Here is a 15,848-nt window from a genome sequence, read left to right as displayed (position 1 = left end):
ACGAAATCGGTGAATTTTTAGCACTTTGGATGTGTTTTTATGTGCGGCGTGATGGAATTTCTCGTTCATACATACAATTTTTAAAATTATTCTGAATCAGTTGGCTGGAAAAATCTACCAATGTTTGAAAAAGTTGATACTGAATCTTACACAAATTATTATTAAAGTTTCTGTCATTCCTCTTCCATTCGTGTTAAAATTTGATTTTTATATATTAAAATTTCATAGTAAATCAAAATATTCATCGAATTTGCACAGTTTTGAAATTGTATGTTTCAAAAAACTATTTAGTAGACCCATCATGGTTTCTTTTTTACTAAAGTAACAATTATAGGCTTCCCCATGATTTTTTTTATAGAATTTGTCAAATTTTCACCGTTATTTGAACAATAAACGAGTTAATTAAACTTCAAACTTTTTAAATTAACACAAGTTAGGATTGACATAATTGTCATGACTGTCAAAATAAAAATTTTAACAGACTAATATTACAGGAAAACCTACAGTTTTGCTTACAATTTGATCAACTGAAAATTGTGTGTTGACCGATTTATTTTATTGATTATGTCAGAAAATTATGGTAACACAGTTTTGCTCTTATTTATGTTATTTATCAAAGCAGTATATTTATCAGCACCAATATTATAAAACATTTCACGCTCAAACAAGTTATAAATTTTCGTGAAACACGCTTGAAATGCAAGGATTATTATTTGTTGGGTGCCAATATTTTTTTAAATGAGTTTTACTATTTTGTTTTTATTTTTGAAGCTTGTGATCGTTGACAAAAAATCAAAAATTACCTGAAAATTATATTTTTCAACTCTGCGAATTCGTAATATTTGTAACAATGCAATTTGTAATGGTCTTGTTTCGACGAGAAAATGGGATGTTTAACTTAAAAACATGTTAAGTTACGTCACAAGGTCACTATGGTAACGAATATAGACAGGTTGTGTTGACACCAAAAATATTTATCAAAGTAAATAAAATTTTATTAGTGATTATTCCACAACACTATTTCCTCAAATTAAAATTTATTAAAAAGTGCGTCCGATAAAATGGAATTTACCTCCAGCAATAAGGAAAGAAAGAATAATAAACCACAAACAAAAAACACGAAAAATGTCGATAACGACATTTATAACCCGTGACATATTAAAGCATAAATATACTATAAACTACACATTTTTTTACTGTTACGATTAACAGTCAGGTGTTTTTCCAAATTTGCCATTGTTAAATTCTGTCTTCGATGACTGTGAATTACAGCATGGAAAATCTAAATAAAATATAATGCTTTATTCAATAAGCGGAAGTCAGAGCAATAAAAAAGTCTGGACCGTCGGCATTTTATTCAAGAATAACAGTAATACAGTACTTTTATTGTTATTTTTATTAGTATTACAATGCATCTATCCAAACTGATATATGCGACATCAACACAAAATTTTGTAATAGAAAAACTCACTTCATAATGGTTGTCTTAAAAAACATATTTTTTTTTTTGTAAATTATATCAAGATTTTTCAGAATTTTTTATCATTTCGGCCGCCAGTTCTGTTTTTCTTTTTTCTTAAATTGCACAATATCATGGTTTTTATTTTAAATAATGCAACACATTTAATATAACTTGTTTTATGTGATCACTAAATTTTTTTGTTGTTCAGAATGAAGTAAAATGGTAAAACATTAAATAAACCAATGATTCGGTTTGACAAATAATTCTAATAATCAATTTCAAAATTTGACAAAATTTCTACGAGATACTCAAAATTTAGTAATTGTTAGTCTCACACAAACTGTATAGAAAGAGAAACAGTTTTACTTGTGGTATTTGCACCACTATACATATTTTTTTGGAGATTTTGACACTTCTATTATGAGACTGTGTAGTTTTCCGATTTGAGTTTTAAACATATCGAGAAATCAGATGTTTATTTTTTTAAATTGTCGATTTTTGATTTTTTGTCACCGAGTTTTTGGAAGGGAGTAAAAAGTAATTTTGATCAGGAATTTGCCATGTTTACCGTAACTTTAAAATATCTGAAAATTTTGTTTCTAATTTTCAATTTTTGGACTTTTAGATTTTTCAAAATTTCGGTTCGAATAAATTTGTTCTTTTAGTTAAAAAATCGAAAAACGACAACAAGGAAAAATTTTAACTTGAGCACTTGAAAAATTAAAAATCAAGAAATTAAAAAGTTGTAAAATTAAAATTTGAAAAATCAAAAGATTGGAATTAAAAATTGCAAAATTGTCAAACAAATTATAAAATGAAATATTCAAAAATTGAATAACCTAAAACTAAAAAAAAAAAGAAAAATGGAATTTCGAATTCGATTTTATTAGATTTGTTTTTTTTAATGTTTCGAAATGTCAGTTTATGATTTTTCGATTATACGGTTGAACAATTTTCCGATTTCTCATTTATTTGATTTTTCAATTTGTCATTTTTTGATTTTTATTTTTTTTTTTTTATTTGTGGCAAGTGCTAACCCCACCCACCCAGCCTTTATTTTCTTAAAAGAATAAGTCATCTGCCAAAATCAGTCTTATCTTGGCAAGTAGTAGCCCCCCGCCCACCCTCCCTTATTTTCTTAGAGGATATGTCATTTGCCAAAGTCAGTCTCATCTTGACAAGATAAGATTAATTTTGGCAGATGACCTATTCTTCTAAGAAAATAAAGGGTGGGTAGTGGGTGGGGTAGTACTGTTTCTTAGAAGAGAGGTCATTTGTCAAAATGATTCTTACTTTGGCAATTACTAGCCTGGCCCACCCGCCTTTTATTTTCTTAGAGGGTAGGTTATTTGGCAAGTACTACCATAGTGTAAAAATTAATTTTTGAAAAAGTAAAAATTTTGAAAAAATTCAGAGATGTATATATATCCCGACGTGCTGATTCCAAAAATATAGCGTGTTTATGGTAACGGAGCAATATTTTCAGAAAATTCGGTGTAAAATTCAATTTTTTTGAAATGTTTAAAAATTGCGATATTTCAATGGACGATTCTGGAAAAACGATTCAAGTTATCGAAGAAATGAAGCCATAAGTGACTTCTGCGGCCCAAAATCTAATCTATATATTGAAGTATTTAGTTAAATTTCGAAAATCGTCGAGAATGGGTCGAAATTTGTATAAGGGAGGTAATACGAATATATAATGGGAAATTTCAATTTTGAAAAAGTCATCTAAAAATTCTGAATAAATTCAGGGATATAGATTCCAAAAATATAGCACGGAGTAATATTTTTTGATGTTTCGACTTCTCGATTTTAGATTTTTCGTTTTTCAATTTTTGAATTTTAATTTTTCGATTTCTCAGTTTGCCATTTTTCGATTTCCCAGATTTCGATGTTTCAATTTTTTGATTGTTCAATTTCCTAAATTTTAGATTTTTCAAGTTTTTATTTTTTCGATTTATCAGTTTTTTTTAGATTTTATTTGTCCAATTTTTCCATTTCTGGATTTTTCAGTTTCTCGATCTTTTGATATTTCGATTCCTCGATCTTTCAATTTTCTGATTTCTCGGTTTTTCGATTTGTCCACTTCGGCTTTTCGATTTTCGTTCATTCAATTTTTCAGTGTTACGATTTCAATTTTTCAATTCTTCAATTCTCCGATTTTTCAATTTTTGGCGGTTTAAATTTCCGAGTTCTCGATTTTTCGATTATCTAATATTTTGACTTTCTGGTATCTCGATTATTTAGTTTTTCAATTCTTCAGTTTTTAGATTTTACAGATTTTTGATAGTTCAATTTTGCAATTTTTCGATTTTTAAAATTGTCGATTATTTGGATTCTTGACTTTGTCTTCGAATTTTCAGTTTTTCGATTTTTCGATTCGTCGATTTTTGACTTTTCGATATTTCAATTTCTTGATTTTTCAGTTTTTCGATTTTTTGTTGTTTTGGTTTTTCGGTTATTCGACACTTCAAATTTTTGATTTTTTAAATTTTAGATTTTTGGATTTCCCGATTTTTCAGTTCTTCGATTGTTTATCAATTTTTGGAATTTTTTAATTTTAGATTTTACAGTTTTTTGACAAGTACTAGCCCCGCCCACCCACCCTTATTTTCTTAGAGAATATGTCATTTTCAAAAATCAGTCTCGTACTACTTGCCAAGATAAGATTGATTTTGGCAGATGACCTATTCTTCTAAGAAAATAAAGGGTGGGTGGGCGGGGTAGTACCTTTTCTTAGAAAAGTAGGTCATTTGTCAAAGTGAGTCTTATTTTGGCTAATACTAGCCTGGCCCACCCCCCTTTTATTTTCTTAGAGGGTAGGTTATTTGGCAAGTACAACAAAGGTGTAAAATTTCATTTTTGAAAAAGTTGTCTGAAAAATCTGAAAACATTCAGAGATGTATATATATATCCCGACGTGCTGATTCCAAAAATATAGCATGTTTATGGTAACGGAGCAATATTTTCGGAAAATTCGTTGTAAAATTCAATTTTTTTGAAATTTTTAAAAATTGCGATATTTCAATGGACGATTCTTGAAAGACAGTTTAAGTTATCGAAGAAATGAAGGCATAAGCGAGTTCTGCGGCCCAAAATCTAATCTATATATTGAAGTATTTAGTTAAATTTCGAAAATCGTCGAGAAGGGGTCGAAATTTGCATAAGGGAGGTACTACGAATATATAATGGGAAATTTCAAATTTGAAAAAGTCATCTAAAAATTCTGAATAAATTCAGGGATATAGATTCCAAAAATATAGCACGGAGTAATATTTTTTGATGTTTCGATTTCTCGATCGTTCGATTTTTCGACTTCTCGATTTTAGATTTTTCGTTTTTCAATTTTTGAATTTTAATTTTTCGACTTCTCAGTTTGCTATTTTCGAGTTCCCAGATTTCGATGTTTCAATTTTCTGATTGTTCAATTTCCTAAATTTTAGATTTTTCGATTTATCAATTTTTTTTAGATTTTATTTGTCCAATTTTTCCATTTCTGGATTTTTCAGTTTCTCGATCTTTTGATATTTCGATTCCTCGATCTTTCAATTTTCTGATTTCTCGGTTTTTCGATTTGTCCACTTCGGCTTTTCGATTTTCGTTTTTATCTAATATTTTGACTTTCTGGTATCTTCATTATTTAGTTTTTCAATTCTTCAATTTTTAGATTTTACAGATTTTTGATAGTTCAATTTTTCAATTTTTCGATTTTTAAAATTTTCGATAATTTTTTCTTTTTTCGATTTCTCGATATTTTCATTTTATGGATTCTTGACTTTGTCTTCGAATTTTCAGTTTTTCGACTTTTCGATTCCTCGATTTTTGACTTTTCGATAAAAAGATATAAAGTTCAATTTTTTTGAAATTTATAAAAATTGCGATTCTGGAAAAACAGTTTAAGTTATCGAAGAAATGAAGCCATAAGTGATTTCTGCGGCCCAAAATCTACATGGAAGTATTTTGTTAAATTTCGAAAATCGTCGAGAATGTGTCGAAATTTGCATAATGGGAAATTTCATTTTTGAATGTCATCTAAAAATTCTGAATAAATTCAGGGATATAAATTCCAAAAATATACAATGGTTATGGTCACGGAGTAATATTTTTTCGAATGTTTATTTCTTGAAATTTGTTTTCAGCAGTGTATGAAGTTGTTATTCAATTCCTATTCAGCTTTTTGGGAAATTCGCTGATCCGAAAAAATCGCTATTCCGAACACACCTTTCCCCAATTAATTCGGACTATCGAGATTATACTGTATAAATAAAAAAATCACTTATCGTTTTCCCACATACTTTGCAGCACACATTTTCGTTGGTTGAAATAAGTTCAGAGTAATCTTTTATCCACGAATTTATTAAAATTTTTTTCAGTTTGAAAATTTTGCCAAATTATTCTCCCCATCTTTATTTGCCAATATCAGTTATGAAATACTGTATGCCCAGTCGACATGAACCTACTTACTTTTATGACTTAAGACAAACCACCTTTATAGATCAAACTGGCAAATGTAAACTATACCAAACAATTTTCAGGTACATTTATTTAGAAAAATACCAGAAAACCCAGATGTTTTTAGACTTGGCGTATAATTCGCTGTCTATAATAACTGATGCATTATTGATCGAATTCCCATTTGACGCAAAAATATTTAAAAAATCTCCGCTGCCAGCTGTTTTCGTCCACGTTCGTCTTCGTCGCAGCTATTTGGCTTTTATTCAGTCCTTGGGCTTAACCGCATTCGGCCCACCATTTTACAGCACCCAGTCACGCCACTGGCGAGATTCAATAATCCTCTTCGCCGCCGCCACGGGGTGCGCATAGAAAAGGGGCCTTGATTAATTCCGTCTGATTTACGACGATCTTCAATCGAAATTTTGATTGGAAACCTGGCGAAAGTCATTGTTGGCGGACACCGCACCGAAGTGGGATTTCCGATGGTGGCGCAATAGACCCTCAACAACCCCTAATAAATACATGAGCAATCTTGGCGAGGGTGCTAATGAAGATAAGAAGTTGATTTGTCACTGTCGTTGTGAGCAGGGGCGGCGATTTAATTAAAACCTTTATGTACAACCTGCGGTATGCCCGCCCGTGCTATCTGATAGCGGCAGTATTTTTCGCCGATAAGACATGCCACAGACCGTAACACCAATTACCCGCATTTTTGGCGACCTGAGCTTCCAAGTGGCAAAAATCACTGTCGGGATGAAATGTTGCTGAGTTGTGTCAGAAATTAACCTCTCGGTTAGCGAGTGTGTGTTATTTTTATAACCTGGTGGGAATGTTATGTTGTTCGTTACTACCTCACACCGAAATTATGTCGTGTTGAATATTTTTAGTTATCGCACGCGCTTTGTGCTTTTTTTAATATTCCGACGTTTAGCGGAGTTGTTCCGGTAGCGCTTTTTCATCTGTTGATGATTGCTCGCGTTGACCTGAAATCTGAAATATTAAAAATAGATTGATTCACTTGTCAAAAATTTTTATGCGTGCAGGTGATTCATTGGCGCGTAGAGGCACTACGAGGGGAAGAACCCGACACACGTTTTTCTTTGGGTTTTCTAATTTCACGGTTATTCGGCAGCGGTTTAAAAATGGCTTGTTTAAATCTTTGACAGGGGACGGCCGAAATTTAAAAATATGGGAAGTACTTTGATCTTCATTGAAGCATGGCTGGTTTACGTGTCACAATAATTATTCATGGGACGCATACTGGGCCAAACGTCTAAAAATGTCTGCAAGAACGAGGCGCAAGTATGTAGCGAAAAATTAATGTTTCGGAAGATGTTTTTAAAATGCTGGACATGGTGTGGTTTTAATTAAAAGAATTATAATTGAAACTTCGAGATTCGCTGGCAACGGACGTCTGTAATGTACGCAAAACTGGTGCCGTTTAATGGGTAGGCTGTCCGTAATGCACCCATAAGCGATATGTGGTGAAAAAAGATCGAATTATTTTTCGTACTTAATTCAAAATTTCACGAAACAAAATTTTATATTGAACGTTTCCACATTTGCGTGTGTCAAGTCAGTGCTCGTCATAATTTGATTTCGGTAAACAAGAATACGAGTATACTTAGGGTCAAGTGAGTATAATGATAAAGTGTATTACTTCCCGAGCGTAAGCTAAGGAAGTATTGTAATGAAGTCCATCGGGCGACTGGCTAAAAAAATAGGTCTCCCATTTTTGCCTGTCTGTCCACCGTCTGTATTTATTTCTATTTCTGGACCGATTCTTGTCAAATTTTGTACGTATACTAGGAATATCATGTAGATAGTAGACTCCTCCATTTGTGATTAATAAATCCGTGTTGAATTTTTACCGTAGACTTCCAGATAAAAATTGTGTATAACATTTTACAATTTAACTTTGAGATTCCAAAATCGAATGCTTTGAAATCTTGCAAAAAATAACAGAGTCCTGAATTTGTGTATTGTAATCGAGTTCGTCGGCCGACTCTCTACTTTTACATTTTCTCGATCTTTCATGACCCCTAGAAAACGAAGAAATAGGTCTCCCGTTTCCGTCTGTCTGCCGTCCCGAATTTTTTAAATTTACATTTTTCGATTTTTCAGTTCTCCGTTTGTTCTGACTTTCAATTTTTGGAATTTTTTAATTTTAGATTTTTCAATTTTTTGATGTTTCGATTTCTCGATCTTTCGATTTTTCGACTTCTCGGTTTTAGATTTTTCCTTCTTCAATTTTTGGATTTTAATTTTTCGATTTTTCAGTTTTTTTATTTTTCGATTTCCGAGATTTCGATGTTTCAATTTTCTGATTATTCAGTTTCTTACTTTTTAGATTTTTCAAGTTTTTATAATTTTTCGATTTATCAGTTTTGTTAGATTTTAATTGTCCAATTTTTGATGCTTCATTTTTCAATTTTCTGATTTCTGGGTTTTTCGATTTCTCCACTTCGGCTTTTCGATTTTCGTTCATCCAATTTTTCTATGTTTCGATTTCAATTTTTCAATTCTTCAGTTCTCCGATTTTTCAATTTTTCAATTTTTGGCGTTTTAAATTTCCGATTTATCGATTAATCAATTTTTCGACTTTTCCATTATCTAATATTCTGACTTTCTGGTATCTCGATTGTTCGACGTTTCGGTTTCTCGATTATTTAGTTTTTAAATTCTTCAATTTTTAGATTTTACAGATTTTTGATTGTTCAATTTTTCGATTTTTAAAATTGTCGATTATTTTTCCTTTTCTCGATCTTTTAATTTTATGGATTCTTGTCTTTGTCTTCGAATTTTCAGTTTTTCGACTTTGCGATTTATCGATTTATCAGTTTTGTGATTTTTCAACATTAGATTTTTCGATTTTCCGATTCCTCGATTTTTTGACTTTCCGATATTTTAATTTTTTGATTTTTCAATTTTTCGATTTTTTGTTGTTTTGGTTTTTCGGTTATTCGACACTTCAAATTTTCGATTTTTTAAATTTCAGATTTTTGGATATCCCGATTTTTCAGTTCTTCGATTGTTCTATTTTTCAGTTTTTTGATGTTTCGATTTCTCGTTCTTCCGATGTTGACTTCTCAGTTTTAGATTTTTCGGTTTTAATAATTCGATTTTCCAGTTTTTCTATTTTTCGATTTCCCCATTTATCAAGATTTCGAGGTTTCAATTTTTCGGTTGTTCAATTTCCCGATTTTTCGAATTTTCAAGTTTTTAATTTTTTGATTTGTCAAGTTTTTTAGATTTTAATTTTCCAATTTTTGGATTTTTAGATTTTTCGATTTTCTGATTTCTCGGTTTGTCGATTTTTCCACTTCGGCCTTTCGAGTATTGTTCTTTTCGATATTTCGATTTTAAGATTTTTTGATGTTTCGAATTTCTTATTTTGAATTAAATAATATTTCAGTTTTAGGATTTTTCAAAATTTTGATTTGACAGTTCGATTTTTCGGTTTTTTAAATTTTTGATTTATCGATTCCTCGATTTTTCAGATTTTCGATAGTTTGATTCTTCGATTTCCTGGATGTTTCGATTGCTCAATCTTTAGATTTGTCAATTTTTAAAAATTTCTGATTTCTCGATTTAGTAATTAAATTTTACTTATTTTAATCTTACATTAGGAGTAATTCTGAATCAACCTGTTAAAATTTAAAGATTGTTAAAAAATAAACAACAGATTAGATTTAGGAATTTAACCCGTTATTATGGAAATTTGCAAAATCAGTTTTATCTCAGCAATTACGAGGCCCGCCCACCCGCCCCATATTTTCTCAGAGGATATGTGATTTGCTAAAATAAATCTTATCTTAGCAAGTACTAGCCCTGCTCACCAGCCTTTTATTTTCTTAGAGGGTGTGTCATTTGCCAATTCAGTCTTATCTTGTCAAATACTAGCTTCACCTTGAAGAGTTTATGTTTATACATCGGGAAAATGTCACGTAGAAACTTAGGTATTTGATTTTTAGTTGATTTGGGGTAGTTTTCTGCCTCTTCAACGTGAGAAGTTTTTCATTAGGAGACTGATTGATAACGAGATGTTTCGACTTTATTACATATTGAAGTCATCTTCAGGTTTTTACAAGCTAGTAACATGGATTATTGAAAAACATTGATGAAATTTCAATGATTAAAATAATTAAATGAGCCATTTTTATTTATTAGGTATTTGATTTGAATGAGTTTGTTACCTGAAAACAGGGGACTAAAAATATTAGTTAAACCACATTCGAACAGAATGTTCTGAATATTATTCTTACAACATGACTGTGTTATGATTTTTGTGAACATTTTTATATTATTTTAAAAATTGATTCTTTGAGATGACGTCACCAATTTGTTGGTGGGAATGATTAGCCAAATTGTGGTTAGCGTTTAACTATTTACATGATATTTTTAATATATATACAAATTTTGACAACAATCAGTCCAGTAGTTTGGAAGATTATGTGTCTAATAAAAATCGACATAAACGCCAGACAAACAGACAGACAGATGGAAACGGGAGATCACTTTTTTTGAAAACTGGTAAGTCGTCCGATGGACTCGATTCGTATACTATAAAAATTGATGAATTAAAAAATTGGAAACAAGAAAATACAAATTGAATCGAAAAATTGGAAAACTCAAAAATTGGAAAGTTGAAAAATTATAGATTCGTCAATGTTGTGTAAAGTAGAAAAGCTGAACATTGAAAGATCGAAAAATGAAAACCGAAAAATTGCAAATCTAAAAATTGGAAAATCCCAAAATTGAAAAATATTACGTCGACAAAGAAGGATAATTATAAAATCAGAACACTGAAAAATTTAAAAGTGAAAACTGTGGAAACTTTAAATCGAAAAATTGCAAAATCAAAAAATTGAAAAAACAAAAAAATTAAAAATTGAAAAATAATTACATATTTATATTATTTTACGTCTCTATATTTGTTTGAATGTATAGACGTTGTCACAAATAACAGTTCCCAACATCGATCCTTAAAATTTTTTTTCGGATTTTTTGAACTGTATTTAAAGGGTGAGGGAAATTCTGTTAAAAACTGTCAAATTACACTTACTTTTCAACCGAATTTGATCTATCAACAAGTTCTTGAATAACTAGATTACAAATCAAAAAATCACCCGATTTTCAAAATACAAACTGATAGAATTCTATGATTCAAAAATAATAATAATCCTTTGGCTGCGAGTTCTGCGATCACACACTGTCCTATCGCTTTAAATCAATTAACAAGTTTATCAAAAACTTACGTCGCCAAGTTCCAACATTAACTGCCGTTTGAAAAAATCTTCAAACATTAGAACTTTCACCACTCCAAAAATATTTTAATAGTTGCAACATTTGTCACAAATTTTGAAATTTTATATCCTCTATTAACCTTGACCACATTGCAGCCCAAAAATCGCTAAAAACAAAACAACGCCACCGACTTCCTTATTTTGTAAAAAAATCACAGCTTCATAATAACGAGATAAAAACCACTCATACATGCATCCAACGAACATTTTCCTTTTTTTACGTGAACAGTTTCGCTAACTATGCGCGAAAATATTCATAACATTTTTAATTTGAATACCTCTTCGTTAATTGAGCGAGTAAAATTCCAGGCACATCTGCGAATTTGCTTTTTCCGTTAAGTTCCATTCGTTTTATTTTGCAAGAATCCGCATGCTTTAAAATAAACCCAATACGAGAAGAACAAAAATCTGGTTCACGCTCGAGTCTTTATTAATGCATACATTTTAAATTTTCTTTGAGTTGCCCAGACAAAACGCATTCGTTGTATTATATTATAGAGATCCAAGACAACTAAATTACAGATAAAATGTATGCACTAGCATTGCAGATTTTGAAACAGATTTTCCTTAATAGAATCACACAGTACAAAGGGAAGTGCAACACAGAAACTCTCTGTTGTATTGAAGTACATGCTGAGTATTTTAACATCGTAAAATACACATAGTTCTAAGCGTCGAATTGTTGGATGTGATAATCCATTAAACATGCACGTGAGTTGGTAGTATTGCTTGAAAACAACGAATTGCTGCACCTCCTCATACACACGGAGAAAATAAACCAAAAGCACACCACCATGTTTGTTATTTAATAAAAAGTGACACATTCATAACTGTAAATGATCGGAATTCACACTCGCCTGACATACTACTAGTTTAAGAGTAGCAAAAGTAGGACGTCCGATTTCGATTTGCTAACGAGCGCATTTTATTTGTTAATTCCTTAGTTGAAAGCGACTTGAGTTCGTCCAGTTGGGAGAAACATCCCTTATTTGTCGGAATGTCTTTGTTTCGTAAAGAGTATTTTCTTTCGCTCGTATAAAGCGATTAAGGGCACTCGGGGTCTGGCAGTTTTATGTTCCACGAGATCATCTATTTGATGATGGAAAAACTCTGAAAAGCTCGCTCCAGTTGTACTACAATCTTAGTTCGCTTCATAATTGCATGAAAAATAGAATCTATGATTCTGGATCTCGAGCAATCTCATTTCACGTCTATAGATTCAAACATTTGCCAAGAATGTTGTCTTGAATTTAATTAAAACAGATTATTCGCGTGTCACCAGCAAATGTATGTACCATCTAATAAATTCCAGACGCGATAGTTTTGCTTAGTTTGCATTTGCTGTATTTAGTTCGCGCTGGGTCTAAGCAATTTCCCAATTACTTTAATTTATAGGTGTAGTTAGGTCTTTATATTAGAAGCCATTATTTGTTCAACTTATTGATTGTGTAAGAGATTGATTATACCGCCCGGAGCTTCAACAGCCGTTTTTCTTGACGCGTGTGTTTACCGACTTCTAAAACAACTCATTGTCTTTTAACCGTCTGCGGCTGCTAAATGATGATGGACGATTATGTTTTTGACGGTTTTATCAACTCGTTTTAATGGGGTATCTGGATCTTGCTCGTCTGTTTTTCATTGTTCTTTTGATTGTACATTTCTAATGAAAACTACGAAGTCGAATTACATTTTAATTGCGTTTTAGTGGAATGAATTGCATTCGCTTTCTACAAATGTGGATGAGGACTTTTATTTTTATACATCTCTCGGCAGCTTTAAAAATCGTTTAATGGTTATGTGTCGGCTGTTTTAAAATAATTCACTGTGTCGCTAGCAGGCATTTATAAATTGAATTATTATTCAATAAAGTTCTACCGTCCTTTTGAAATCATGTAATACGATTGTGACGTCTTTTTTAATGGAAAGCTTTATATGGGCGTTTTATTCATCCCTATTTGCCAGTGTTGCAAAACGACGTGTTATTATGTGCTAGCAAATATTGTACGATGTGTTTACAAAAGATTCTGGGATCAACGGCGGCTTTGATTAAAAAAAAAAATGTGCCGCTCTTTACCACTACGTTATGAACTTTTTACAGTCGACATGACACGTCAACATTTTTACTTCCTGGACGTTCCATAACCTAGTACAGTACAAAAAAAAGTGTTCCCCGTTTCCGCCTGTCTGTCGATCTGTCGCGTGTATCATTTTTTATTAAATACAGGGTGTTATTGAAAGGTACGTACAAAAAAATTGACAGTTCTTCGCGAAGTCTAAGAAGTCAGAAAAACTTATTTTGTGTTACCAAAATTATAAGGGAAAAATTAACCCTTATCCAACCTTTTTAGACGCTACTGAAAGATAAATAGGTAAAATTAATTTATTTTAGTAAATCCTAGCAACTGAACAATAAAACTTTTGTCAAGACCAAGTGTTGCAATAGAAACGAGAGATGATCTTTTTATCAGAGGCGTACAACAAATTTGGACATAAATTTTAATAATTTTTATCTCTAAAAGGAGAACACTTTTACCTGAACTTTTTTTAACTTTTAGCACCCATACGTCGAGACCAATTGTCGATTTTATTTTGTACGTACCTTTCAATAACACGCTGTATAATCTCCTAAACTACCTGACCGATTATTGTCAAATTTTCTATGGAAGTATATTAGGAATATCATGTAGATGATAAAAAAAAATATTTTTATCAAATAAGATACTCCTGCACTCCTCGTGTGTGAATCCGTGTTGAGTTCTCACCCTAGGCATCCAGATTTATGGAAAAAAATCAAAATAATATAGCAGCATTTTGCAATTTAACTTTGAAAATGCAAAACCGCGATGCTCTGAAATCGTGGAAACATTTTAAGGTTATCGCAATCAGGGTAAATCGTTAATTAAAATTTATTCGTTTATTCCCTCCCAAAAAATTGATGACGTTATCTAAAAATGTTGTAACTTTTAATTTTCTCAATTTTTCGATTAGCAATTTTTCGACATTACAAATTTTTATTTTTCGATTATTCGGTTTTCCAATTTTTAATTTTTCGTTTCCTCAATTTTTCAGGTTTTTGATTTTTATTTTTTCAGTGTTTCCTTCGATTTGATAATTTTTCGTTTATACATTTGTTTAACTTTACAATCTTTGATTTTTCAATTTTTAAATTTAGCAATTTTTGGATTTCCAATTATTCGATTTCCTTAATTTTCAATTTTTAGATTTTTGAATATTTTGTTTCTTCAATTTTTCAAAGTTTTCCTTTTTCTACTTTTTTTGTCATTTTTATTTTTCAATTGTACAATTTTGCAATTTTTTCATTTTTCTGATTCGAAAAATTGAAAAATCTAAAAATTTAAAATTGAAAAACTAAAAAATCGCAAAATCGAAAAATTGCGAATCAAGGAACTGTAGAAAGGAAAAATTGAAATACTGAAGAACTTAAACTGGAGGAACTTTAGAGTCGAAAAAATTAATGAATAAAAAAATTATAAAATCCTCGAAATTGTAACATTGAATTGAATATCGAGAAATTACAAAATTACTAAATGAAAAATTTCTAGAATCCAATAATGAAATAATTCTAAAATCGTAAAATTGAAAAAATTATTTTTTTAATTAATTAATAATATAATTATTAATATGTACTTATAATTATTATTACATATTTAAAATGAAAACTAAAAAATTGCAAATCAAAATTGAAGAAACGAAAAATCGAGAAACTGAAAAATTGTAGGTCGAAAAATTGCGAAATTGAAAATTGAAACATCCAAAAGTTGGAAATTCTGAAAACTGAAAAATTTTAAATTGAAATATCGAAAAATTGTAAAAACAATGAAAATAAAACACCGAAACTTAAAATTCCAAATCCAAAATTTGAAGAAATGAAAAATTGAAAAGTCGAATAAAAGAAAAGGTTATACAATTCAATAATTAGAAAATAAAAAAAACAAAATCGTGAAATCGAAAAAGTGCAATAATTTAGAAATTATTATTATTACATATATAAAATGAAAAAAAAAAACTGAAAATTGACAAATTGAAATATGTATGTATCAAGGATTGAAATTCGTGAAATTGCAAATCGAAATATGGCAAAATTTAAAAACTGAAACATCCAAAAGTAGGAAATCGAAAACTGAAAAATTTAAAAATTAAAACGCGAAGAGTTACATATCCAAAAATTGAAGAATTAAAAAAAATGGAAAATTGAAACAAACATTACAAATCGAAAAATTGAAAAAACGCTAAATTCAAAAACAAAAAATTATAAAATAGGACCATTGAAACGAAAAATTGCAAAATAAAAAAAAATAAAAGCCGTAAAGAAGAATTGCAAATCGAAAATACGAAGAAATGGAAAATTGAAAAGTGGAATTAATGAAAAAATTTTAAAATTCGTGTAACTAGAAAATAAAAAAAATCCAAAGTCATAAAATCGAGATGGTAGTGCATTATTTTAGAAATTATTGCTATTACATATTTAGAATGAAAACTAGAAAAATTGAAAATCAAAATTTGAGAATGCGAGAAATTGAAGGATCTTAAAGTGAAAAAAAAACGAAAAATTAAAAAACTATAAAGTTTTAATATCGAAAAATTGAAACATTTCACATGGA

General features: G+C 30.2%; 1 protein-coding gene across 2 annotated transcripts in view; it reads left to right on the top strand.

Annotated features, from left to right (window-relative positions):
• The window catches only part of LOC135127070 (RNA-binding protein Musashi homolog 2), a 189,110-nt gene that overhangs the window by 39,210 nt on the left and 134,052 nt on the right, over window positions 1-15,848 (top strand). The gene's annotated exons all lie outside the window — the stretch shown is intronic.

This window comes from Zophobas morio, unplaced genomic scaffold (assembly GCF_036711695.1).
Source record: "Zophobas morio isolate AGI-343-1 ecotype UQ-CSIRO unplaced genomic scaffold, CSIRO_AGI_Zmor_V1 ptg000011l, whole genome shotgun sequence".
NCBI lineage: Eukaryota > Metazoa > Arthropoda > Insecta > Coleoptera > Tenebrionidae > Zophobas > Zophobas morio.
Note: the sequence above shows the minus strand (reverse complement) of the source record. Positions and strands in the feature narration are given on the sequence as shown.